This window comes from Zalophus californianus, chromosome 8 (genome assembly GCF_009762305.2).
Source record: "Zalophus californianus isolate mZalCal1 chromosome 8, mZalCal1.pri.v2, whole genome shotgun sequence".
Taxonomy (NCBI): domain Eukaryota; kingdom Metazoa; phylum Chordata; class Mammalia; order Carnivora; family Otariidae; genus Zalophus; species Zalophus californianus.
Genome location: NC_045602.1, coordinates 124,689,508 through 124,713,291, shown reverse-complemented (window position 1 = coordinate 124,713,291; position 23,784 = coordinate 124,689,508). Strand labels below are relative to the sequence as shown.

At 47.7% G+C, this 23,784-nt stretch overlaps 1 protein-coding gene across 2 annotated transcripts in view; it reads left to right on the top strand.

Annotated features, from left to right (window-relative positions):
• Window positions 1-23,784, top strand: part of RIMS4 (regulating synaptic membrane exocytosis 4) — a 61,967-nt gene that overhangs the window by 16,521 nt on the left and 21,662 nt on the right. The gene's annotated exons all lie outside the window — the stretch shown is intronic.

Here is a 23,784-nt window from a genome sequence, read left to right as displayed (position 1 = left end):
ACACTTCTCACACCCAGCCTGGGTGACTGAATAAAGAGATTGCACCTCCTGTAGAGGGATGAATCGGAAGAAGCCCCCCGCCCCCGCCCTTCTCCAGTGCCAGCTCGGGAAGACAGGCTGTATTTCTGCCCCGGACCCACCTTCCATCGGGTGCCTTTGTGCAGGGAGCAGCTTGCCCAGTAGTCCGCAGGGCCCCCTGAACCGGAACCATGGGCAAGACCAGAGGGAAAGTGCTTGACACTCTGGGATCCCAAGATAATCATTAAGTCATCTTAGTTTTTAATAATCATCCTCATGATAGCAAACGTTTATTCTTGTTTCATACATGCTAGGTACTCTGAGCACTTTTCCTGGACTATCCTATTGAAACATCAGCATATGAAGGTGGTAAAATTGTCCTATCCATTGTACTGATGAGGAAACTGAGGCTCAGAGAGTCTAGGCTTATCTTTGGCCCAAGGTCATTCAGCAGGAAGGTCAAACAGGCCTGCCTGGCATGTGAGTCTCTTAGCCTAACCACTGCTGGGCACAGCCCTTTATCATTTTTTAAAAGCATTGTTTATGCAGTCAACATATTTATTGACCCTGCTGCAGTGTGCTGGGTACTTGAAGGTAGGATGGGGGCCTCCCTCAGTCGAGGAGGAAAGATGAGCAGAGCAGGTAACTGGGTGACCCCATTGAGCAGGGGGTGCTGAATGTGTCCCCGAAGTGTGAGTAGCTGTTTATCAGGCTGTGTAGTCAGGGAGGAGCCCCCTGTGGTTTATCGATGTCTTGTGAGGGCGAGGTAGGTGCATCAGGAGGAGGCAGGGCCAGGAAAGAGGTGGGTGGTTGGGAAAGGCTCTTGTGCCCCCGCCCTTCTTGGAGACTAGAACTCTCTTGTCCTCTTCAGGCTTCCTGGGCCCTTGCCGAGAGGGGCGAGACTTACTGTCCACCCTGCACCACGATCTTTTGCAAAGGTGGAAAAGTGAGATCGAGAGGGTGATTTGCTGTGTTTTTGGCTGGGAGGACTTGGGACCCGGGCCTCTGAGCCCTCCTGGGCGTGGCCTGGTCCCTTCACTGGACTCCTGCTATGGTGGGAGTGGTCGAGTTACTGCTTGTCGCTGTAACTTCTTAAAACAAATATTGTGCTTTCCCTAGTCACAAACACTTGTACGGTTATACTAGCTGACATTTCCCGAGCACACACCATGTTCCAGATGCTGTGCTAAGATTTCACGCAGTTTACTTTGTACAGTCCTCAGTCCTGTGCAGTCCTGTTGCTATTCCCGAATTCACCCAAGGTCACAACCCAGCAGACAACAGAGCCGATTTCCTCGGGCCTAACGTCCTCAGTCTGTGTCATGTGTACCCATGGTGGAGATTTTGAGAAAATGCAGAGGAGGCACACAAAAAGAAAATAAAAATGACTCCGATTCTATCATCCAAAAGCAGAATGTTTAACCACTAGGGCTGTTTCTCTCCAGTTGTGTGTGTGTGTGTGCAGGAGTGTGTGTTTAAACCAAGACATGGTCATGCTGTGATACTGTTTTGTAAACTGAAGCCACTACTTAAAAATCACCTTAAAAGGACCTTCACAGACTGGTCTCCATAGGGACACTCTGATTTCTAGGATCGGGTCTAGAACTGTGTATGATCCGTCTGTAGACCACAGCCCGGCCAAGGCAGGCCCAGGGACAAGACAAGGCTGCTTACCCTAAGAGCTGCGGCTCATTTTTGTTCCTGCTTTTCACTCTTGTTCTTATAAAAGATAAATAAATAAATAAATAAATTGAAAACTGACAGACTTACCCAGGATTTTATTCCATGCCCAGCCCCGCATTTAAATGTGAGAAGCAGAAGGCTTGTGAGCTATAAATAGCGCAGGCCAATTCTGAACAGTGGCAGAGAGAATTTGTAGGTTCTGTTTCCTCCCAACCTGGTGACCTGGATTACTTCCTTCCTGCAACGATGGCTCTCCTCCCTGCCTCCTCTGCCCATCCTTCACGGAGCAGCGCAAGTCCCTCTTGGCAGGTGTTCAGCGAGCGCCTACCCTGGGCCAGGCCCTGGGTGCTGGCCACACGGATCTGAGCGAGCCACCAGCCCCGTCACAGCCTGGGGTGGCAGGGGTAGATGTAGACACAGTTGTCCACAAATGGAAACCTTGTCATTGTGGAAGCCCAAAAAGGGGTCCCTAGCTCTGGGAGTGGGGAAAAGCATCCCCATCCTGAAGGACGGGATACTGGAGGTGACAGAGGGCAGGAGGAGACAGGAGCCCCAGAGAGGAGGGGTCTCTGGGGCGACGGGTGTGCTGCTTGGCACCGAGCAAGGTTTTGTTATTACTCAGCGGTTGCATACTTCTTGAGGGCGCGTCCTAGCTTCCTTTGGTGGCTCCTGTGGCTTCTAGAATCCCATCATCTTGGGTGAGGAGGGTGCACAACATTTCACTAGTCCAGTGATTCCCAGACTGCTGTGCACATGCTTTTCTACCTGACACCAGGATCCTGAGCTCCAACCCCGATTATTCAACTAAAACTCTCAGGTGGGACCTGGGAATCTATTTCTTCACAAGCTCCCCAGGTAATTCTATTGTTTGACCACACTTAGGATTTGCCCTACCAATCCAGTCTCCATCTGGGGACCTGCCTTGACTGTCCAGTCTCCCTTGGATGACAGTGAGGAACAGTCTTAACCGCTCAGGGCTGTTCCTTCCATTGACCGACAGCTCGACTGCAGAAAGTCCTTCCTTTGTGCCCAGAGTCACCTTCACCATTAATCCTAATATAATAATGATGCTGAAAATCAAATTTGCACAGCCCTTTGTTATCTATACAATTACTTATTTAATTTGAGAGGCAAAAACCACATAGATTTTAAATTCAGAGGGACCTGCATTAAAACCTTCTCTCTTTTCTTATCCTACTCTGTGTCCTTAAACCAGTGAACCTCTCTGTGTCTCAGTGTCCTTATCCCTTAAGTAGACATAATAATAGTATCGGGTCATTGGAAGGACGGAGTAGTGTGTGATACGGGCTCAGGATGGGAGTAAGGCACCGATTTCATAATCATCATAATTTTATATTATTGCTACTACTATGACATGAGACATTTACATTCAGTATTTAGAGGTTTTTACTGGGCGCTTGCTGTGTGCCCAGCACTAATCTAGGTGGTGTGGTACATCGTGAAAAAGCTCTCACTCACTGGCAGTCGTCCTCAGTATTGTTAATATTATTTGAACCTTCAAAGTTGCTGGAGCAGGTGATAAAATCACACACCTTTTACCGATAAGAAGATGGAGCTCAGATGGTTGGGGGAGTTCCTTAGTTGATAAGAGATGGGCAGGGAATTTAATTGGTGCCTTCTGCTAATTCTCGTCTTTTCTTCCACCTTCAGCAGGCTTTTGTTTCAGTCCCTCTGGGAAGGAAGGAGGGAGGAGAGACCATTATGCACAAAGTTAAGCTCCCCATCCCCGACATACACTTTAGCCCCCCTGATTTCCTCGGTGCTGGGCAGTTTAGGGACAGCTGTGTGGTCCTTTATTCTCTTCCTCCACGGCATTCCACTGGAAAAATCTAGTTCTGGTGCCTTTGAGCATCTTGCAGGCATAAAGGAGTCCTAGGGGAGAAGTGTAGGGTCTGGCTGCTAGCTGGCTCTGCTGGGTTGGGTTTGCAGCCTGAGTGCGGTTAGGGTCTTCACATCTGCTCTGGCAGCCATGGGTGCAGCCCCCACTCCACCCTGAGTCACTACCCGGTGCCCATAGCATGACTTCCCTGAGTCCAGGTCTGACCGGATTGGTTGGGTCCAAGGCTGGCCCTGGCTGGCTGCAGAACCCCGCTTGCTCTTGGCCTCCTCACTGTCCCTGGAAGGTGAGCAGGAGTTTCAGGCACTGAGTTCTCTCTCCCCAGGGGGCTGCCATTCAGCCTGATCTCTCTCCACTGGATGAAAGACCCCATCTCCTGGTAAGGAACCACGGACATCAACAAGGAAAGGAGAAGCCTTGTAGTTAGAAAAGGGTCCCTGTAATCAGACATACAGGTGTGTTTGCTGCTGGCGAGGTGGGTTCCAAGCCAGTGACTCATGTGTCTTTTATCCTGTGTTAGAGGTCGGTCTCAGCTTCCCTCCTATGAGCTTTTGTCTGAGCTCCCTTGCTTTCTTGTACAATTTCAGCTGCCCTGTTCCTGCCTCCCCTTCCATCCACTTCATCAGGCAAATCTCATTTCTAGTAGCCTCTGACCGTGGGAAAGCCCTGGGTCAGGAGTCAAGAGACTGAGTCGTAGGCCAGTGCTGTCTAACAGAAATTTCTGTGATGATGGAAATGTTCTGTATCTGTACTACCCCAGATGGGTAGGTACTAGCCACATATGGCTGTTTCAGCACTTGATGTGTGGTTAGTATAACTGAGGAACCAAATTCTTCATTATTAAAAATTGTGATTAATTTAAGTGGTCACACGTCGGTAGTGGCTACTATATTGGGCAGCACAGCCCTGGACCCAGTCTTGTATGTGCTGAGCTGTGAGACCTTGAGCAAGTTTCTTGCCTGCTCTGGGATTAGGAAGGGGTGCAGTTGGAGAAATTAGAAGGAGACTGGAATAGAGACTGAGGTCTGAGTCAGCTAGATCTGGGGTGGATTCCAGCTCTGTCGAAAACCAGCTGTGTGGTCTTAGGCAAGTCACTTAACCGCACTGTGCTACAGTTTCCTCATTTGTAAAGGGTACATAACAATAGTCATCTCACAGGCTTTAAATGAGGTTTAAATGAGATAAAACAAATCTACAGGGACTCACTCCCAGGAGGCTCTTGACAAATAGTAGAAGTAGTTTTAGCTGATCTTATGGGAGTCCATGTTCTCCTCTTGCCTCTTTGGACAACTCTGACAATTCTTGCTTTTGCTACAGATGTGTAAGAAGTGCTTACTTTCAGAGCCAGAGGTTTATCACCTTGAACCTCTTGGAATTATGTGTAGGTTGTGTCATTGTGCATTTGTATTTTTTTCTGGAGAAAGCCAGAATTTTTTTAATAGAGATAAACAGCTTTCAGAAAATTTTCAAAGGAGACCAAGAAGTTTGTAAGAACTCTGGGAGGGAAAGAAGCACGGTACATGTGCGGCAGGGCTGGGATGTTTGGGAAGACAGAGGGTTCTGGCCCCAGACTGCCAGCATTTTTGACGCAGCCTTGCCCCCTCCAAGCTGCATAAATCTTGTTGAATCTCAGCTTCCCCATCTGTAAAATGGGGATAAGATAGGGCCTCTTTCATGGGTTGTTGTAGGGATTAAATAAATGAATCCATGTTCATTGTGTAGCCCAGCACCTGGCATATGATCATTGTCCAGTGAATGCTGGCTGCTTCTGACATCATCATCATCACCACCGCCACGAGCACCCATTGTTTCTAACCACTGCATGCCTGGCCTGATGCAAGCTGTGTCTGTCTGCCAAAGTTTGCCCTTCTTCACCTGCTGCATCATCTCAGACTTCACCTCATACTGCTCTCCCGTGCTCATTCCGCTCCAGCCGCTCTGGCCTCCTTGTTTGTCAGACGGGCCTGACATATGTCTGTCTCAGGGTCTGTGTGCTTGGAGCTCTGTGCCTCCAGGTATCCATCTGGCTTGTTCCTTTCCCTCCTTCAGGTCTTTACCTGCATATTATAATGAGGTCTCCCTGACCCCCCGTCCTTCCACTCATCACCTTCTAGCACCCTCTATATCTTTGTGTATTTGGGTGGTTCAATGTTTCCTTCCCTCTCCCGGATTGGAGCTTCAGGAGGGCTGTTTGTATCCCTTATTTTATTCCCGGCGCTGTCTAGCTCCAGTGCCTAGGACAGGCCCTGACATAGAGAAGGTGCTCAGAAAAATACTTGGTGAGTCAGCAAATGAATGATTGGATCTCATTCAGTCTGGGGTAGGCTCCTGTAGGATCCTCACGCTCCAGCAAATATCTCCTATGTAATAGTTTGAATCAACAAATATTCTCTGAACCCTCCTCGGTGCCAGGTTAGGTGTTCGGTTCCGGGGTTAGAAAGATGAAGAACATCCCAGCTTTGGAGGAGCTCACAGATGTGGAGGTGGCTGCAGTGTAGTCCCCTCAGTTGTAACTGCGGAGTTGTGCTACGACACTGGGGTCTGTCTTCCACCCTGTCCCGGGAGGGCCTGGTGGACCAGGGTCCCCATCTGCCTTGCTCCATGCTGTGTCCTCAGCACTGGCCGAGGCAGGCTCACATATGAGTACAGGATGCATCAATGAGCACATACAGGGTGTGGTGGGAGAGGGACTGGCAGAGGGTCTGTGGCTGCACCGAGGAGGAGCACAGCCTCACTCACATGGGAGGGGAGGACCGTTCTCCTGTCCCTTGGCAGACTGCTTGGACTGTTGCTTGGCCAACGATGCAGCGACTTGGGAGCCATGGGAGGATGGTGGCTTCCCCTCCATCAGGAGGCTGGGTAGCCCGCCGCAGCCTTTCTGTATTTCAGCTTCTGCCTGGGCCTCTGTCCTTGGAGTTAAAAATAACCAAGGATGGGAGTGCAAGGACACGCTGTCCTCTGCCATGGAACGGGGATTCTGCTACCGTGTCTCAAAAGGGGCGGCCGGGCGGCAGGTTTGAGAAGCCAGTGGCTTAAGGAATCATCCCTTCCTGCCCCCTCGAGGACAAGCACGGACTTCTCTTTCCCCAGTCTGGGATGACTCTAAATGAGCTATGGAATGTCACAGCTGGAGGGACTCTAGGGAGTAGACTGTTATGGGCAGGAAGCCCATCACCTACAGGCCTGGGACCTTGGCAGACGTCACCAATCAATTAAGGCCCCTTTTTCTTGGGCACATGGCAGGCATCACCAATCAATCACAGCACCCTTTTCTGCCAAGTCCAGACACAGTCTAAGAATTTTTTTTTAAGATTTTATTTATTTGAGAGAGAGAGAGCGCACATGAGAGAGGGGAGGGTCAGAGGGAGAAGCAGACTCCCCGCCGAGCAGGGAGCCCGATGGGGGACTCGATCCCGGGACTCCAGGATCATGACCTGAGCCGAAGGCAGTCGCTTAACCAACTGAGCCACCCAGGTGCCCACAGTCTAAGAATTTTTAACACAAGAATATTTTAGGCAATAGCTATCAGAGTTGGCAAACAAGAGAAAACCAATTTATCATTGTAATCTAGTCCAGCCCCCTCCTGGTGGGAAAACTGAGCTCAGAGAGGGGTAGAAACTTGTCTGATGTCACGCAGAAAGTCTGTAGTAGAGCTAGGACCAGACCCCAGGAGTCCTGACTCTGCTGGGACTTTTTTTGTTCTCTGTCCCCTACTGCATCTGCTTTTTTATGAGAACTAAAGTGTGTCTGTCCAAAAGAAAGCCTTTTCACTGGACTACAAACCTCAAAATTCTATGCACCGTACTGTGTATATGTGCTGACAGGTACTTTTTTCTAAGGAAAAGAGAGAATAGCTCTTGTCAGCTTCTCAAGAGGCTTCTTGCACAATCAAGAAGGGTGAAGAGGGGCGCCTGGGTGGCTCAGTTGTTAAGCGTCTGCCTTCGGCTCGGGTCATGATCCCAGGGTCCTGGGATCGAGCCCCGCATCCGGCTCCCTGCTCGGCGGGGAGCCTGCTTCTCCCTCTCCCACTCCCCCTGCTTGCGTTCCCTCTCTCGCTGTGTCTCTGTCAAATGAATAAATAAAATCTTAAAAAAAAAAAAAGAAAGGTGAAGAAATCCAAGAAGAGTGAGTAAAAATGGGCTGAAGTGCTACTCAAAGTATGGGTCACAGACCAGCAGTGGGGACCTTGCCTGGGAGATAGAAATGCAGAATTCCAGACCCCAGCCAGCAGCTACTGAATCCAGTCTGCCTTTTAACCAGATCCCTGGATGATTCATGTGCACATTAAAGTTTGGGAAGCTTGAGGCTAGAATTTAGAAGCTCCGCCTTTGGTTTCCTGAAGTGTATGGAGTGCCTGCTCAGGGCCAGGCACCTTTGCAAGTCTGTAGGGCGGACATGGTCCTTGCCCTCATTTGAAGGAATGGAAGGAAACAGGCTCCTTGGCCAGGATGGGGCCCAGCTATGCTCAGTAGCTCTGCTAAGGCCAAATCAAGGGAGGCATTTGTTTAAACTGTTGGAAGATAAAGGGTAGCACTTCTCTCCGAGGAGTCTGAGACGTGGTGTGGGGGGATGTTCTTGCCTGGAAAGCCCTAGTGGGCTCCTGGTTAGCATCCCTTCTGCAGAGCAGTGCGGAGGGGGCCTGGACGCTAAGCAGCCATGATATTTGGATGCGCTGAGCCAGAGCTTGAGGCCAGGTTTACCAGTGGCCTCTAGTGCTGAAAACAGCTCATCGAAGGTGGATTTGCTCCAGTGAGTGCTGGAGCCGGTGGTTCCAGCTGGTTCTAACTGGTCACAGCTGATCCTAGTTAATTCTTGAGTCCTTCTGAGGCTCTGAAGCAAGCTGACCATGTGTAGACTGAGGAAGGTGCCAGTGGGGAGGTGGAGGCACAAACAGGCTTGCCCCGGTAGGGCTGGGATTAAGAGATTCCTTCTCCTCTCTCCCATGTGCCCACTGCATGTCATCATCCGTGTGCCTTCGTGGGGATATGAGTGTACGGGTGTGCTTTGAAGATGGCACACCTGGGGTCTAGAGGGCGCAGCCCAGGCCTCATCTGGCCTTTGCAGCAGGCTTCCCATGCTGGCCTCTTGCTCAGCTGAGGCCTTTGCTGCCCCTGTTGGAGGCCAGCGCTGACCTGAAGAAGCCTTACCCACCCCCATGCTACTGGCTCCATGTGGGGGGGGGGTCAGTGTAGAATAGGGGATAAGAGCAGGGCCTGGGAAAGGAAATGGGTACGTATAGAAAGAGAAAGAAAGCTCTAAGTACAGACCATACAATTCACTATGTATTGTGGACAGCTCAGTGGTTGTTAGCACACTCACCATTATATGGTCATCACCACAACCGATCGTAGGACATTTCCATCACCCCGAAAGAAATCCCTGTACCCAGTAGTACTCACTCTCCTGTCTCCCCTTGACCCTAGAAACAACTAATCTTTCTATCTCTATGGATTTGCCTATTCTGGACATTTCATATAAATAGTCATAGACTATGTGGTGTCTCATGTTTCATGTGGCTTCTTTGATTTTGCATGTTTTCAAGGTTCATCTGTGTTGTAGCATTCATCAGATCTCCATTCCTTGTTGTGCCGGAATAATATAACATTCTTCTAAATACATATATACATATATACATACACACACATATATACACAAACATATATACACACATACATATAAAATAAATTTTGTTTAACTGTTCATCAGTTGATGGACATTGGGCTGTTTCCACTTTTTGACTATTATGAATAGTGCTGCTGTGAACATTTGTGCTCAGCTCTTCGTGTGGTTGGGGCAGGTTTGTTTTGCATTCTGCCCCTCTACTAACTTGCTGTGGGACCTTGGGCAAACTGCTTCAGTTCTCAGAGTCTTGGTTTTCTGAGAGTTTCTGGGAATTGGGGACACTGGTATCCGTCTCAGAATATTGTTGAGAATAGTGCCTGTAATTTACTGAGTGCCTTTAACTCACCATGGCAGTCACTTTACATATGTTCTGTCATCGAGGTCAGCCCCGCACGGGGCATGAGAGGATTTATTTCACAATTAATGTGAATCAGTGCTAAAATAGGCTAACACTCTGCCTTGTTATAACAAATCACTTGGTGGCTTCTCTTTGCAGTGTGCATCCGGGGGGAGAGCTCCCCCACCTCCTCTATATCCTTAGCCTTTTCACATTATTAGGGGACATATTTTTTATCTATCCTTTTGTATATTCTTTTTTTTTAAAAAGATTTTATTTCTTTATTTGACAGAGAGCACAAGTAGGCAGAGTGGCAGGCAGAGGGAAAGGGAGAAACAGGCTCTCCGTTGAGCAGGGAGCCCGATGAAGGGCTTGATTCCAGGACCCTGAGATCATGACCTGAGCCAAAGGCAGATGCTTCACCGACTGAGCCACCCAGGCGCCCCTCCTTTTGTGTATTCTTAAAAATGCTTAAATATACATAGAGAAAAGCTTTCTGGAAGAGCTGCCTCATGGTTTCATCATTTCTGTTTTCCCTCTGCCGTGAGATTAGCGTGTCCCAGATAGGGTTTGCTCCTTCCTCCTGGATTCCAGAAGAATTCATGGGATGGAGCCCCAGCTAACTCAGAAGGGATGTTTCACGTGAGCAAACGCTAAACCTTTAATCTGTGAGCCACTGAGATTTGGGCATCGTTTGTTACTGTAGCATAACCCAATGAGAGCTGATCAATATTACAACAGTGAGAAGTGGGTTCTATTACTTCCATTATATGAAGGGACTGAGGCCCAGAGAGGTTCAGTAACTTTCTTTCATTTATTCAGAAAGTGGCAGGAGGATGCTGCAAGTCCTCCACCCAGTCATTCTGGCTCCCAAGCCTGTGCTCTTAAGAAGATGGCAGTATGCGGGCTGTGTTTGGTGAATGATGAGTAATCCAGTGTGGACAGAACACCTGGTGTGTTCATGATGTAAGACTAGTAGTATAGGTTTGGGGCAGATTCTGGAAGCCTTGAATGCTGTGAGTTGTGAGGGTTCCTAGTGCCAGATGGGATTGTAATCTCTACCTTTTTGCCCGCAACCCAGCTTCTTCCAGAGCTTGCTCAGCTTGTCCCAAGAGCTATTGGGAATGGCTTCCTGGGGAAGGGCGATCATTGTGGGGACTGTACATTGTCTCCCTTCCAGTGATTGCTGAAATGCCTCTCCTCTAGAAAGTCTTCCCACTCTGGCAGGAGTAGAGTGAGTGACTTTTCCCTGACCACCCCTGGTAAGTGTAGGAACCCCTCCTTCCCCAAATACATTTACTCTGCATTCAGAGTTCGTTGTCCTCAGTTGACATTTTGGTTCTGCCTTTTTGCCTTCTCCCTGAGTATTTGTCAATATGGCTTTCGGTTGAACTCCCAGAAGGTAGCACTTGCATCTGCGATAAAAATCTTGCTATGATTTTATTTGCAACCAAGTATAATTCAGTATTGAAATCATTCTTAAAACCCAAGCACTGCCTCTACTTCCAGTGCTGTATTAATTACTCCTCAGTTCCCATAGTACTGTGTGTATATCTCTGTCCTTAAACTATTGTATGTTGTAATTATAACAGCTTGTGTTATAATTGCCCATTTACTTGTCAGTCTCCCCATAGACTGGGAGTTTCAATAATGTCTGGGTTTAATTCATCTGTATTATGAGTCTCTCGCATAGGCCCTGGCACTGAATAGGCACTTGGTAAGAGTTTGTTGAGTGAATGACAGTTACTTATCTGTTATCTCTCCCCTCCCCCTCCACCAACTGTAAGCTCCTTAAGGACAAGTCTTCTTCTAATCTCCAAGACCAGGAAAAGCATGGGATAGGAAATGAGCTCAGTAAATGCATATTTCGTCGGACAAATGAGAACAGTATTTCCTCACAGGGGCAGAACTCTTTAGAGTTAGAAAGCACATTCAGATACTTTACTCAGTCAATTCTCTCAGAATCTTTAGACTCTCCCTGTCCAGTGTTCTCAGATTGTTATCATGTGCCCTTTGCCTTCCTTGCTTCCACCAATTTCACTCTGTGTCTTTATGACCTCTCCCTCTTCACCCTTCGTATGCTCTTGGAGAAAGTTCTGAGGAATTCACACACAGCTCTCTCCTCTCATCCCTCCAGTGTAAAGCGGCCTAAAGGGCAAATTTCACTCTGGCCTGCACTGAACTAAGACCATTCTCCCACTTAACAGCTTTGCCGTCTTGGGCAGGTTCATTAACCTCCCTGAGTCAACTTTCATTTCTGAAAACCGAGACAATAGTGGTTGTGAGGATTAAATGAGGTAATGTAGGTTGACCTCTGGGAGCTCAGTAAGTGGGAGTTCCTGTCTTTATGTGGAAGGGTGGAATTTGAGACATCATTAAGCCCGTGGAAAAGAATTGTGTCTTAAAAACAAACATGGGTTGGGGGTTACTTTATTCTGAGATCTCCCCTCCCTGTGAGCTGCTACCTCTGCCCCAGGCAAGCCAAGGCCTCAGCACTTAGGTCAGCACCACGGACAGTTCCCAGCACGTAGGACTGTTCAGTTCCTGTTCTGTAATAGGTCTAGGAGGCTTTCAATTCCAAGTCACAGCTTTATTTTATATACCATCAAGAGAGATAAAATGTGTCAGAATTTAACTGACTTGCCATTGGTTGTCATTCGTATCTTAATTTCAGAGGTCGTGAAAATGTGTGTCTTAGATTCAAAGAAATAATGACAATATATATGAAAGGTGGTATTAGCGAGCCATTGGCCAGTGACCCTTGAAGAGGTTAATTTTACTAGCCAGCATTTATTGAATGCTTACTGAGTTCCAGGCCTTTTTCACCCCTCCCTCTTCTGTCTTGGGTGCTGTCTGCCCTTCATACATTTACTTAGCAAATGTTACATTTGGGGAATATAAATGTGAGCCAGATAGACAGTTAATCAGCAGTTTTCCCACCATCCTTCTTCCCAAAATATTTTAGTTCTGAGTCTCATTTCTTCAGGACGTTGCTTCCTGCTGAAGGATAATCTGTGTTAACCTTTCCAGTCTACATCATGTTTAAACCATTTAAAAAGCATTTTAGGGGCACCTGGGTGGCTCAGTCATTAAGCGTCTGCCTTCGGCTCAGGTCATGACCCCAGGGTCCTGGGATCGAGCCCCGCTTCGGGCTCCCTGCTCCATGGGAAGCCTGCTTCTCCCTCTCCCGCTCCCCCTGCTGTGTTCCCTCTCTCGCTGTGTCTCTGTCAAATAAATAAATAAAACCTTAAAGAAAAAAAAGGACTTTAAATACATACCCTTAATGACCCAGCAATTTCACCCCCAGGTTTGTGCCCAGAAAAAAGTGCACAATGGTCAACAAAAGACACATACAAGAATGTCTTTGGCAGAGCTTTCTGTAATAGCCCCAAACTGGAAACTACCCAAATATTCATCAGCAGTATACTTTTGATATGTAGGACAATAAAGCTATGAAAATGAATGAACTTCATTAAAACAATCAGTGTGAATGAGACTCAAAAACATAATGTTGAGTTAAAGAAGCCGACGTTGGAGAATATATAGTAGATGATTCTATGTATACAAAAGTATGAAAGAGGCAAAAGAACCTTTGGTGTTAGAAGTCAGGATGATGCTACTCTTGGAGAAGTAACCATGGCTTGTGAGGGGCTTCTGGGGCATTGGCAGTGTTCTGTTTCTTGATCTGGGTGCTGGTTCTGTAGATGAGTGCACTTTGTAATATTTATCAAGTTATATACTTAAAATTGTACATCATATAATTGTACACTTTTCTGTATACATATATATGTCACACTTCAACAAACAGGTTTTTTTTTTTTTAAAGATTTACTTATTAATGGGAAGGGCAGAGGGAGAGGGAGAAAGAGTCTTAAGCAGACTGTGTGCTGAGTGCAGAGCCCAGTGTAGGGCTCAATCTCACGACCCCAAGATATGACCTGAGCCGAAACCAGGAGCTGGATGCTTAAGTGACTGCGCCACCCAGGCGCCCCAAACAGTTGTTTTTAAAAACATCTTTCTCCAGAAGAGAAGGGGATGGTGAGAATTTTATATGCAGGATGATTGGCAAGACATTTGGGGGTAGTTGGTCACATGGGATGTTTGGAATTACCTGAATTATTCAGTGTGAATGGAATGGAGAGCACATTGGAGAAAAGGGAAAAAATAGGCTGAGAATGTAGATTGGGACCAGATCCGAAAGGCAGTGTGTGTTAAGGTCTTTGGAATTTATTCTGCAAGCATTGAAGTATGACTGGAGGTTTTTAATCAAAGAGATGACATATTCAGGATTGAGTTTTAGAAAGTTCATGCAGGCCACAGAGTGGGGAACTGGCAGAAGAGAATGCTCTGGTGCTGGGACACAGGTTGGAGTAGAGGCTGACCACCTGACCAAGCATTCGAGGCACCTGGGGATCTTCTGAAATTACAGATTCACAGACCCCCACCCTAGGCCTACTGAACCAGAATCTCCAGGAGAGGGGACAGAGAAATCTGGGTTTTAGCCGAGTTCCCAGTGTATTCCAAACTGTCAGACCAACACTGACCTCCAGGCGGGTGTTTGGGAGCCTCTAAGTTAGTTGACTCTTGCAGCAGTCTAGGCAAGAGAAGGCCTAGGGGGTGAGCTAAGGCTGTGCTCCTGCTGATGCAGAGTAGGACTGAATTTGAGTCCCAGAAGGAGGCATGGAGACACAGTTTACTTAATTAACAAATACTTGTATGTCATTTACTAAATAGTACTTACTCTGTGCCAGACTCTGTTCTAAGTGTTTTTTTTTAATACCAAATATTAACTCATTTAATCCTCATAAAAATGTTACGAGGCACTTACCATTATTTTCTCCATTTCTTTGAAGAGGAGGCAACAGAGAGACAGAGAGGTTAAGTAACTTGCCCAAGATTCACATTACTAATAAAGTGACCAGGGCCAGCTCTACAGCTCAGACCATCAGGCGCCATTGTCCATGGTTTTAGTTACTAGGCTTTGCTCCTTCTTGAACATGCCCCAGAAATAGTGGCAAATGGCTGTTTAAGGTGAAAGGGGCTGAGAGGTTGGCAGTGAAGAGACCTGAATTCTAATTTCAACATAGTCATTGACTCATGTCCCTCTGTCGACCTCAGTTGCCCCTTTACACAGGAAGGCATTAGTCTGGATGACCCCTAAGTTCCCTCCAGATGGAATCTTCTCTGATTTTAATGGAAGGCAGATTTTGACAGCTCTGGAGAGACGAGGGGGCGGTAAAGGGCCCTCAATCAGGGTTTATGCTTCTTTGGCCTGTTTTTGGAGACACAGCCAGAGGCAACATCAGGGCTCAGGAGGTCTGAGTGCCTGCATGTCATCTCAGCCTTGATTTTCAGATGAGTTTTAAGGCGTGGGCAAGGGAGACACGTGAGGCTGAAGTCACTTGGAATAGCTAGGCCAGAGAGAGGTTGACCATAGAGGAAGAAGAGGCAGCAGCTTCCAGGGTGTTCATCTTGGAGGAACAAGAAGGGTGGTGCTGGTGGGCAGGGGAAGCAGTGAGTCCCAGGGGCCATGGTACTTCTCCGATCCTGGTTTAAAATAACAGACTGACCCAGAGCTCTTGTGTCCAGGGGACTTCACAGACTGTGACATGGATCTGTAGTGGGCCTTTCAGAGAGACAAGATTACACTCTGGTCAGGGATGTGGTGAGGGGTTTTAGAGCCTGGGGACCTGGAGTAAGTCATGTGACCTCTCTCAGCTTTGGGCTCCTCATCTGGAAAACAAAACTGGGAAGACCCATCTTCGATAAAAGGTCAAAGTGGAGAATAGTTGTATTCTCTCCTTCCTCTACCTCCCACCACCACATTCTTGGACTCTCTAGTGGTTAAGAGTATAGGATTTGTCTTCACACAAGTCTGGGTTTAAAACCTAGCTCTGTCTTGTCTGGTGGAAACTTGGACAGGTTGCTGAACTGTTCTGAGCCTGCTTCCTTTTTGTAAAATGAGGATAACTTGACTCTCAGAGTTATGGTTAAATTATGTCTATCTATCTAGAGCCTAGCACAGGGTAAGTGCTAAGAATAATGGTATTTACTCTAATTTTAAATTTATCATTATGATTATTTTATTATCCTTTTCCTTATGAATGCTTGTTTTTGGGAGAAGGTACATTAAACACATACATATTCAGGTATAAACAACTGAGTGAAACTTACTTTTCTTTATTGGAAAATTTGCCTTTTTCTTGGGGGCCTGTCTTAAATATAAAGCCAATTCAATTAAACATAAACATTCATAAACACTGTTCATGGGGCTGGGCTATGTTGGGTGTTGTCCTTGGTGCTGAAGGGGAGTAAGGGAGGAATGAGCTTACACTGTAGACATAGGTACCGACTAGGTTGACTGAGGACTGTGTTTCAAGGTGCAGTGGAGTAGATACTTCAAGAGAGGTGAAGATGAAGTGCCCTGGGACTCAGGGAGTCTGATCAGGGAAGTCTTTGTGGAAGAGATGGCATTTGAGTTCTGTGGTAGAGCTTAGTGAGTTTAGTGCAGTGGTTCATTAAAAACATGGTTATTGAAGATGTCCATCGACGGATGAATGGATAAAGAAGATGTGGTATATATACACAATGGCATATTATGCAGCCATCAAAAGGAATGAGATCTTGCCATTTGCAACGACGTGGATGGAACTGGAGGCTGTTATGCTGAGTGAAATAAGTCAATCAGAGAAAGACATGTATCATATGACCTCACTGATATGAGGAATTCTTAATCTCAGGAACAAACTGAGGGTTGCTGGAGTGGTCGGGGGTGGGAGGGATGGGGTGGCTGGGTGATGGACATTGGGGAAGATATGTGCTATGGTGAGCGCTGTGAATTGTGCAAGGCTGTTGAATCACAGATCTGTACCTCTGAAACAAATAACGCAACATATTTTAAGAAAAAAAGAAAAAGAAGAAGATAGCAGGAGAGGAAGAATGAAGGGGAGTAAGTCAGAGGGGGAGACGAACCAGGAGAGATGAAGGACTCTGAAAAACAAACTGAGGTTTCTGGAGGGGAGGAGGGTGGGGGGATGGGTTGGCCTGGTGATGGGTATTGAGGAGGGCACATTCTGCATGGAGCACTGGGTGTTATGAACAAACAATGAATCATGGAACAGTACACCAAAACAAATTATGTAATATATGGTGATTAACATAACAATAAAAAATTAAAAAAAAACATGGTTATTGGAGTTAGAAAGATGGTTTGGGTTCCAGCTCTGCCATTAGTAGGTATGTGTCCTTAGGAAAGTTCCTTAACCTTCTGAATTCTTATTTTCTCCTCCTATAACATGGGGCAGTAACTATTTGCTCACAGTTTATTGTGACAGTTAAATGATATGATCCCTCTTAAAACACTGGGCACAACATCTGACACAGTGGTGATAATAATAATAATAGCCGTCTTTATCAAGTGCTTGTGGTATGCCACCGCTCACCTAGGACATCCTGAAGATTAAATGTTCGTATTATTACATTACCATATTGTTGGAGTTAATCTTCATAACAGCCCTAAGAGTTTGGTGAGTGCTGAATAAATTATAGGTGTTATTTAAAGCTTAGCTCTGGAGGACGGTTAGAATTTTGCTAGAGAAGGTGAGGAAGGGAGGAAAGTCAAAGAGAGAAAACCATGGTGAGGAGTTACTGAGGATGTACCCAGAGCGAGGTGCCTGGGGCTGGGGTGTGAAGACTATGGGGGAGACCAGTAGCAGATGGGCTGGGAATCAGATAATGGAGTCTTGCATGCCTGGATGCAAAGGTTGAACCTAATTTGGCAGGCAATGGGGAGCCATTCTAAGGTTTTAAATAAGATCATGGCATGATTGAAGTGATTTACTTATAAATTTATATTTCACCTTCATTTACATTATAGAATTAATATATTTAACTATAAAAAATTCAGAAGTCACAGAAGCATACAAAAGAGAAACAAAACTTTCCCAATGTGCTGGTTGGAGTATAAATCGGTACAACTACTTTGGCAAGTCATTTTGCAGCTGACCAAATGCTTGCCCTATAACCCACAAGTTCTGTTTCTAGGTATATTTCTGAGACATGTGTGTGAATCTTTCCTAAAGGCCAAGCATTGAAGTAATCATAGCAACATTATTCCTAATAGCCCCATACTGGAAAAAAAAAAAAAAACCTAAACAGTACAATGGATAAATAGGTTGTGGTATATTCATACAGTAGAATACTATATAGCAGTGATAATAAGCATCTACAACTACACACAGCAATGTGAGTGGATCTTATACATTCAGTGTAACACTTAGCAGAAGCAGCCAGCTCCCCCCTCCCCAAAGGGCCATTCTCTGTTTATAAAGTTCAAAAACAGGCAAAACTAGTATTTTGGGTTAGAGATCAGGATAGTGGCTCCCCTTTGTGGAGTGAGAGAGACCTGAAGATGGGGCACAGTGGGCTTCAGGGGTCCTGGCAATGCTCTGTTTCTTCATTTGGGTGCCGGTTATACAGGTGTGTCTGCTTTGTGAAAATTCATCAAGCTGTATGCTTTGGGTTTGCTCTTCTGTATAGATCTTGTAGTACTTAGATTTGAAAGTTACAGAAACACATCTTTCATCCCCCTCTTCTGACAGTCTTTCTCCCTACAGTTATTCCCCATTAACAGTTTGGTTCATATCCTCCCAGATTTCCTCCCAAATATATATAAGCTATCTATAGCTTTACAAAAATGGTATTATGATTTACATAGTGTCCTGCAGTGTACTTTGTTAACAATATGTTGAGGCAGTCTTTCTGTGTCACTGTATGTGTAGATCTGGATGATTCTTTTTTTAAAAAAAAGATGTTATTTTAAAATAATCTCTGCACCCAACGTGGGGCTCGAACTCACAACCCCGTGGTCAAGAGCTGCATGGTCTACTGACTGAGCCAGCCCGGCCCCCCCCCCCCCCGATGATTCTTTTTAACTGTTGCACAGTATTTTATTGTGGGGATGTGTCATTTAGTAAACTGGTTCCCTGTTGGACAGTTAATTCCAGCATTTCATTGGTGTAAATGATACATGGGGAACCTCTTCATGCACATCTTTGTGTACTTTTGTGACTGTGTAGAATAAATTAGTAGGAGTGGAGTGTCTTTGTCTGAAGTGATAATTTAAGATGGTTAATCTCTTAATGACTTGTTGGGTGGGTGGGTTGGAAGCAGGGAGACCAGTTAGGAGTCTGTTGACATAGTTTAGACTTGAGGTGTAGGTGGTTGGCTGTGAAAATGGACAAGAAAGGGGAGAGATAAGAGCTATTACAGGCAAAGACCTTATAAGGCCTGCTGTTTGAAGAGAGAGGGGAAAAGTCAGAGAGGTCCTGAGGGGGTTCTGAGTCTGAGTGGCTGAGTTGATTGGGGGAAGTAGAACCAGGGATGGGTTTAGTTTTGGCCAGGTTGCATTCAAGGATTCTGCTCATCATCCAGGTAGTGATGCTCAGAATGCAGTTGGAAGTATTGCTCTGGCCAGAGTTAAGGACTCCATGTTGGGGGTGGGATTCATTTGCATAGGGTGGTCCTGAGGTTGTGGGAGGGGAACGAAATCACCAGGGGGCGAGGTCTAGAGGGAGGGGGAACCCAAGGTCTGAATGGTGAGGCCCTCATGTATAGGGATGGAGGCAATGGTCAGAGGGACCGGAGGAGATTCATAAAATTTACTATCAAGGAAGCCAAAAGGGAGATCTGAAATGACTGTTGTTCAAAGGATGAAGTAATCCATAGCCTACGTTAGTTGCCCTCCCACTGGTCCCCCAGTGGTGCTGTCATTACATTTTGTACTTGGTCTTCAAAGCACTTACCACACTTGTGATTAATCAATGTGATCATCTGTTCAGGGTCCACCTCCCCCCTCTGAACTGTGAGCTCTGTGGAGGCAGGGACCATGCCATTCTCATACTCTTCTATCTCCAGCATCAGGCATGGTGTTTATCACATAATGGTGTTGGTACCCCAAGTTGTTGTTGCTGTTTCCTGGCAGGACTCCAGCTGTTCACACTCCGTGCCCCCCTCCCCCGGGGCAAATAGGGAGAAGAGGGACTTAGGACCCCGCGGAGAGAATTCAAGCTGCTCATTTCAAGTTTTGGGTGCAGCAAGTGTGAGTGGGTGGCCAAAAGTGGGTCATCCAAACTCCCATTTATTTGTACATTACAGTAGTCAGCTACAGTTGGTGCCCAAAGCTTATAGGACTCAAACTCCAAGCCTCTCCAATGGGGCACTGTGAGAACCGTGGACAATGTAGCTTCTCCTTTGCTCTCCTTAACCATCCCTTTGGAGAGCATGCCCTTCCCCATGCCTGCACTCATTGTGCAGCAGCTCTTCTTATCACCACATTCATGAAGGGAATGGTGTTCCCATCATGATGCTGGAATCTACCTGTGCAAAGATTTTTGAACTTCGACTTCCTTAGGATGCCGGTCAAGGCAGGTGTCTTAAGTCACATTTCCCCCAAAAAGTACCCTGAGATGAGATTTGTGTGCAGGTGATGGAAGTGCCCCCACAGGAGGCCGGGGAAGCAGGAAGCATGCAGGGATGTGGGATTGAGGGCAGCTCCAGCCCCCCCACCTCATAGGGTTCCTCTGGAGCGCATGTTATGCCTCAGAGTTGTTCTGACCTGAGGTAAAGGACCTGAGTTGAGGGTTCATTCTCCTGTTCCATTTAGGCTTTGATTAAGGGGATCACGGATCATAAACCCCCAGGCACTTCTGCCTCTCTCTGTGTGGGGGCAACGTGGGCTCAGTAGCCAAAGGAAGACTGAGAAACAAACAAAAAGTTGGCAGGTAGAGGCTTTCAGAAGCCCAGTTTGGTGGTGGGGCTCACAGGAGTGGGAAGAAGGGAGATCTGTGAGGTGTGGGTGGAGTGTCAGCAATGTCTGCTACAGCAGGTCATGCCCGGGTCTTTCTCTGGGACCCGAAGGACCCAAGGCAGAGGCTGAAGCTCCCCTCTGTCTTCCATCCGCTTGCGCTTTATCAGTGGAGACCAGCACTTAGAAGCACATTTCACATCCTCATGAAGCCTTCCCACCAGACCAGAAGGCACTCAGTAGATGTTCACTGAGTGAGTTGGAAGCACCACCGTTCAGGAGTGGGGGCTGAGATGAGGCCGTTGTATTTGGTCACGAGCAGCCGTTGGAGACTGGTTTAGGAAGCTGTGCGAATGCAGTGGAAGCCAGACTGCGAGAAACGACAGCGTGTGGTTGTCTCTGTGCTCGGGAGGAGTTTGTTGGTTGAAGGCGGTGGTGGAAGAAGCGAGGCCTTGAGCAGACTTGCGGGAGGAGTGGAAAGAAGCAGAAGATGGAGAGGTGGCAGATTCAAGGCCCAGAGAGGACAAATGGGAGGAGGAGTTCCCGGTGCGAGTGGGAGGAGGTGGGATGAGGAGAACAGGTGGCAGATCAGCCTTGGCCAAGAGAAGGGTTACCCTCTTACTGCGAGAGAGCGGGGGGGGGGGGGGGGTTGAAAGGTCTGAGGATGGTGCAAGTTGGGAGTGAGAAGGAGCAAGTCAAAGAGACACAGCTTTTCAGCCAAGTGGGGGAAAGGTCATTGGTTGGGGTGACGGGGTGATGGGGTAGGGAGTGTGAAAGCGTTGGTACAGTCACTTTGGGGACCTTGACTGAGTCAGCAAGAGATGGCCAGTGGAGGATCGGATGGCTGAGGGTAGATGGCGGACCTTGTTGGTGTGGTTGGGCACCACACTGGGGACTCCTGTGGTGGGGAAGGTGGCATGTTGGGGAAAATTTTGCAAGATAGTTGGTGTGAGCAAATTTGGGGAGTGTTGAGAGGTCTTAACTCTGCAGTCACTGTGGCTACTTCTGTTTCGCACCTACTATGTGCCGGGCTCTGTGGCAGATGTCCAACAGTTCCATGGGGTCGGTGCTACCTGACTTGCCCAAGGTTGGGCCACCAGTGGTTGCAGAGCTGGAACTCTGTGCCTGCCCCGTCTGATTGCAACACCAGCCTCACCTGAGGCCCATATAGGGTATTTGGATGTGAAATGCTTTGGTGCTGCAGAATGCCACACAGATGTGAAGCACACCTCTCCAAACCTCCTCCTTAGCCCCCTTGGGGACTGAATTGCGTCATGCTTTGGTTCTCCCTCTTCCAGGAGAAATGTGTCAGACCCTGGTGGGTGGGGACAAACCAGTGTGAGTCTCTAGAACAGGGTTCTGTGGGGAGGTAGAAAGCCCAGGCAGGTGTCTGCAGCCTGCCTGCAGGGTGCCAGGTTCTGCGTTTGTATCCCCAGTGTGGGGGAGTGGAGTTTGTCCCTGGACCTGTGTCTGCACTGTGTGTGTGGGAGTTGGGGGACGTCTCTCTGTGCTTGTGAGTCTGTGCTTCTCAGTGAGCATGTGCGTGGTTTTGAATCTTACTCTGTCTTAGCACCTGCTACACACAGAGGCACACAGAAGTGGTTGGGTGGGTTGCAGATACAGCTTAGGGAAAGAACAAATGGTGGGATGAAGGGCGGCGGAGAGACGGGGACACACGTGTTCCCGCACGTGTTCAGAAACACCCAGGTGACACACACACGCACACACAGAAATGCAGTGTCTTTCTCTGTGTGCTTTCTTGAGTGGGTTGGCATATACTTCTTATGGATGTGTGTCTGTGTGTATGACTGGCACATACCCAGTTAGCCTCTGAAACACAGAATGACAGGTATATGGAGACTCGTGGAAACACACAAATAAAAACGCTCAGACACACATTAGCGCACTCTGTGTCTTAGCACGTGTATTCCTGCGTGTTTCTGTGTGACCATGTGTTCTTCTGAGTGTGAACATCTGTGTGCCTGAATAATGCAGGTACATGTGGGAGACAAACGTGGGCACACACGCTGAGAAACACACACACAATGTGTGTGTGTGTGTGTGTGTTTCAGAGTCAGGGAGGGAAGGAGGAGGGAGGCCAGGAGGACAGTGGGAGGGTCCTGGTCTCGCTCTGCCTCCTGGTACGCAGACCCAGGGCCCCCTACCTTTTGGGGAGCAGGATGATGGGATTTGGGTGACACTGCTTTGCTCCGGTGGGTTGGCCAGCCAGCACTGAGGAAGACCCTGAGGTATATGAGTTCATCCCAGACTTCTTAGAGGCGTGGGGAAGATCCCCCTAAAGGTCTACCCCACCTCGAGTACACCCGCAGTCCGTGCAGGGTGGCAGGAGATGTAAAACTCACCCTGATCACCAGGCTGTGGAGCAAGGAGCAGAGAGACCCTCCTGGGGTCAATTCCTGGTGCCATCATTCCCCCACCCCTTTCTGGCTCTATGGGCGTGGACAAGTGGCTCAGCCTCTGTGTTTTATGTCCTTGATGCCCTTGAGTCTGGGAGAACAGACTCATCTACCTCATGGGGGGTTGAGGATTAAGACCACCCTCAGGGCAGACATCCGTTCATCCAGCAGTTATTAACTGAGCGCCTACTGTGGCTGGACCCTCTTCTTGGCCCTGGGACTTCAATAGTTACCAAAGCTAAGTACCGTGTCCTGAGTTCACCTGCTATGGGGAGGAAGCTGGTCAATAAACCAGTAATGCCATAAACATGTCTGGGCTGGTGTTGGGAAGAAAGCCAGAGCAGGGTGATGGGACAGAGAGGGGCAGGGGGCGGTAGGGGCCAGAGAATGGTCAAGGAAGGCCTTGGCTAAGATGACGTTTGATCACAGAGTGGAAGCAAAGGAGTGAGCTACTGGCAGAGGAGAGGGTGTTTGAGGGGAGGGAATAGCAAGGGCAGAGGGCCATTTGTTATAAGTCTGTTGTTCTCCCATTTTACAGTTGAGGAAATGGAGGCACAGAGAGGCTGAGTGATTTGCCCAGAGTCTCACAGCCAGTGAGAAAGAGATCCACATTTGAACGTGGGCAGTCTGGTTTCAGAGCCATTGGTCGAATTGGTGGTCCTCAATCAGGGGTGACTCACTCCCCCCACCCCAGGGGATATTTGGAATGTCTGGAGACATTCTTGATTGCCACACTGGACCGGAGGGCACTACTAGCATCTAATAGGTAGAGGCCAGGGCTACTGATAGAACCTCCACAATGCACAGGACGCCCCCGACAACTCAGCGGGATCCGGGATCCCGTCTAAACTGCCAGTTGTTGCTGAGGTGGGGAAAACCTGGTCCAGATCCATGCAAAACACTCAACAGAGTATGACACATAGTAGGTGCTCAGTAAAGAGTAACTGGAGAGGAGGAGGAGAAATGATCCGTAGAGAGTTGCAGGGGAGTGTTGAATTCAACGGGGAGGAGAGACCTGTAAATGAATCCGTCCGTTAACAGGACT